Source organism: Lissotriton helveticus, chromosome 1_2, assembly GCF_964261635.1.
Source record: "Lissotriton helveticus chromosome 1_2, aLisHel1.1, whole genome shotgun sequence".
Taxonomy (NCBI): Eukaryota; Metazoa; Chordata; class Amphibia; order Caudata; family Salamandridae; genus Lissotriton; species Lissotriton helveticus.
Genome location: NC_136058.1, coordinates 409,977,310 through 409,981,463, shown reverse-complemented (window position 1 = coordinate 409,981,463; position 4,154 = coordinate 409,977,310).

The window sequence follows — 4,154 nt, the reverse complement described above, 5'->3', positions numbered from 1 at the left end:
GAGGTCAACTCCCACTAGGGCATTACGAAAGGAGAAGGAGGAAAGTGATGAGTAATGCACTTCAGAAATCTGTTAACAATAGGATCGAAGGCCATGCTCAAGAGCTCGGGGTACCAGACTTGGGACTGATCACGTTTGATCTTCTTCAGCAATCTTGGCAGAAGTGGTACAGGAGGCCGCAACTCCACTCGCAACGAAAAGGGTCGCCGAGCGAGAGCTGCTTTGGAAACTCTAACACGCAGAACTGCTGACATTGAGCGTTCTCTTCGGTGGCGAATAGATCTAACCAAGGCTCTCCCCACTACTGAAAGAGACCTAGCAGGACCTTCGAGTGAAGATGCCATTTGTGATCCATCATGCACTGGCGGCTGAGTTTGTCCATCCTTGCATTCAGTGAACCTGTTAAGTGTTGAACCACCCGAGATATGCCCTGATGTTCCAGCCATGTCCAAAGGCGAAGAGCCTCTTGACATACAGTCCACGACCCCACCCTGCCCTGTTTGTTGCAGTACCACATGGCAGTGGTGTTGTCCGTGAACACCTGCACCACTTTTCCTTTGACAGAAAGAAGAAATGTCTTCAGTGCAAGACGAATCGCCCGGAGCTCCAGAGGGTTGAGGTGGTGCCTGGACTCCGCCAGAGACCAGAGGTCTTTGATCTGCACCATTCCCATATGGATGCCCCAACCCAGGAGTAACGCATCCGTCACTACTGTGAACTCAGGTTGGGGAAGGTAGAGGGATCTGCTGTTGACCCAATCCTGGTTCGTGAACAACCACTGCAACTGACTTGCAGTCACCTCCGAAATCTGAACGTCATCGGAAAGATTCCCCTGGTGCTGCGCCCACTGAAACTTCAGATCCCACTGCAGAGCACGTATATGCATTCTGGCATGATGCACCAGCAGGATGCAGGAGGCCCAGCAGCCTCAGGGTCATTCTCACCGAACACCGGGATGGAGGCTGAAACATCGGTATCATATGTAAATGTAAATGTACAGGAATTTATATAGCGCAAATCACCGAGCGGTTTCTAAGCGCTTGCTTAGGGAACCCGTCCTGGTATTCCCCTGTGAGATAACCCTGGCAGGGTATCCGCAAGGTGAAAGCCAGGCATCCCGCCGCGAGGGGCCGTTGTGGAGATTAAGCAAGCTATTGCCCAGAGTCGCAGAGTGTGAACCTTTGAATCGAGTAGGCACCGGAGCGAGAATTGTCGAGTCCATGGACATTTTAGGACTCAAGACCCCGCCAAGCCGGGAATTGAACCCTGGTCCCCGGCTGACCTCTGCTTCCAGGTCTGCCTCCTCTAACCAGTGAGCCACACTTCTCCACCATAGCCCCAATATACTGGACTTGCTGCTAGGGAGGATAGACCCAAAACTGTGCTGTGTCCAGAACCGCTCCGATGAAAAGGAGCTTATCGGATGGAATCAGGTGTGACTTCAGCACGTTAACTGAGAACCCCAGCAAATGCAGGAAGTCCGTCGTAGTCTGGATGTGGAAGCCTTCAACAGCCAGTCGTCGAGAAAGGGGAAGACTGGAACCTCTGACCTGCGCAGATGAGCTGCGACCACCGCCATCACTTTCGTGAACACCCGGGGGAGGGGCTGGTAAGGTCAAAGGGGAGCGTGGTAAACTGAAAATGCGTGTGGCCCACCGTGAACCGTAGGTATTGCCGGTGGGCAGGCAAGACGGGGATGTGAAAGTAAGTGTCCTGCAAGTCCAACGCTACCATCAAATCTCCAGGGTCGAAGGCAGATAAGTCCTGAGCCAAGGTTAACAACTTGAACTTCTCCTTTCGGAGAAAGCGGTTGATGTCCCTGAGGACTAAGCTAGGATGCAGGCCTTTGTCCTTCTTGGGTACCAAGAAGTAGTGGGAGTAGCAACACCGACCTACTTCTGGCACAGGGACGCGTTTGACAAAGAGATCCATAACTTCCTGGAAGAGAAGGGCCAAATGATCCTCCGACATGGGATGAAATCACCACACACTGCATGACCCTTACGCACTCCGCTGCTTGCGGAACTCCGCGTAGACCGCCAGAGTTTTTTTGTCACTTTGCAGAGTTCCTCACTGAGGAACTCCGCATAAGCTTAATCTTATCATGAAAAAATAGATATAAGGCATATGTTAAGAAACAAGGGTGAGCAGAAACCTATGGGCAATTAGTTGATTTTTGCAAGCACTAACACTTCTCTGTGTCAAGTAAAGACCTTGAGAGTTTTGTAACTTTCAGATACTCAAATTGTGGATTCTGTTGCAATGAAAAAAATTTCCAGGCCTGAAATTTCTTTGGAGGTTGCATGCAGGCAGCCTAAGATATCCTGCAAGAGTTTTTTGATGAATTATATTGCAACTACAATATGTGCTCTCTCATGTAAAGTCAGGTTGTTAGAAGCTTTTCTGCAACTCAAGATACGCCTTACTTTTCACCTGGTGTGGATGCATTTCTCATGTTTAGTGATATCTCCTTTCTGAGTATAACGTTTCTGGCTTTCCCCTCCTGTATATGGCTTTAGTCCAGTGTGAATTCTCTCATGTGAAATGACATTGTATTCAAGACTAAACCTTATCTGACATTCAGAATACACATAAGTCTTTTTTCCCCCGTGTGATTTCGCTCATGTCAAGTGAGAAGTAATTTGTAGCCAAAACATTGCTTGCATTTCGAGCACTCATAAGGTTTTTCCCCAGAGTGAGATCGCTCATAAAGCATAACACTGTCTTTCAGATTCAACCTTTTATGGCATAAGGATTTTCTCTAGTGTGGAGCTTCGCATGGTGAAATAGCGTTTTTTCTGCAGCTTTTCTGGCATACAGAGCACTCTTAAGGTTTTTCATCAGTATGGAGTCGCTTATGGTTAGTGAGGCTGTGCCTATCAAATAGAAATTTCTGGCATTCACAGAAATTGGTAATGTTTTTCCCCCGTGTGCGTCTGCTCATGTAGAGTGAGATTGAGTTTAAAATGTATGCTTTTCTGGCATTCGGAGAACTGATTATTTTGATGGTGTGTTTTCTTATGGCGCTAGTAACCATCTCTACCTCTGAATCTTTCCTGACATTTAGAGCACTGATACATTTTTTTCTCTTGTGTGGATTTTCACATGACCAGTGAGATGAGATTTTTGGCTGAAACATTTTTGGCATTCAGAGCACTGATAAGGCTTTTCTCCAGTGTGGATTCTTATATGCATAGTGAGACTGCTTTTTACACTGAAACATTTCTGGCATTCAGAGCACTGAAAAGGTTTTTCCCCAGTGTGGATTCTTGTATGTTGAGTGAGTCTTATTTTGTCACTGAAACATTTCTGGCATTCAGAGCACTGATAAGGTTTTTCCCCAGTGTGGATTCTTATATGCTTAGTGAGACTGCATTTGTTTATGAAACATTTCTGACATTCAGAGCACAAATACGGTTTTTCCCCTGTGTGGATTCTTATATGCACCGTGAGAGAGCGTTTTTCACTGAAACATTTCTGGCATTCAGAGCACTGATAACGGTTTTCCCCAGTGTGGATTCGTATGTGCCGTGTGAGACTACTTTTTGTACTGAAACATTGCTGGCATTCAGAGCACTGATAAGGTTTTTCCACAGAGTGGGTAAATGCATGTTGATATAGAGTCGCTTTGAAACTAAACCTTTTCTGGCATTCAGTGCATTGATAAGGTTTTTCCCCAGTGTGGAATCTCAAATGTGCAGTTAGAATAGATTTACGGTTGAAATGTTTTGGGCATTCAGAGCACTGATAAGGTTTTCCCCCAGTGTGGAATCTCAAATGTGCAGTTAGAAGTGATTTAAGTTTGAAATGTTTTGGGCATTCAGAACACTGATAAGGGTTTTCCCCAGTGTGGATTCTTGTATGTTCAGTGAGTGTGCTTTTGTAACTGAAACATTTCTGGCATTCAGAGCACTTAAAAGGTTTATACCCAGTGTGGGTTCTTATATGCCGAGTGAGACTGCTTTGGACACTGAAACATTTCTGGCATTCAGAGCACTGAAAAGATTTTTCCCCAATGTGGGTTCTTATATGCAGAGTGAGACTCCTTTGGTCACTGAAAGATTTCTGGCATTCAGAGCACTGATAAGGTTTTTCCACAGAGTGGGTTAATGCATGTCGAAATAGGCTTGGTTTGTTACAAAAACTTTCCTGGC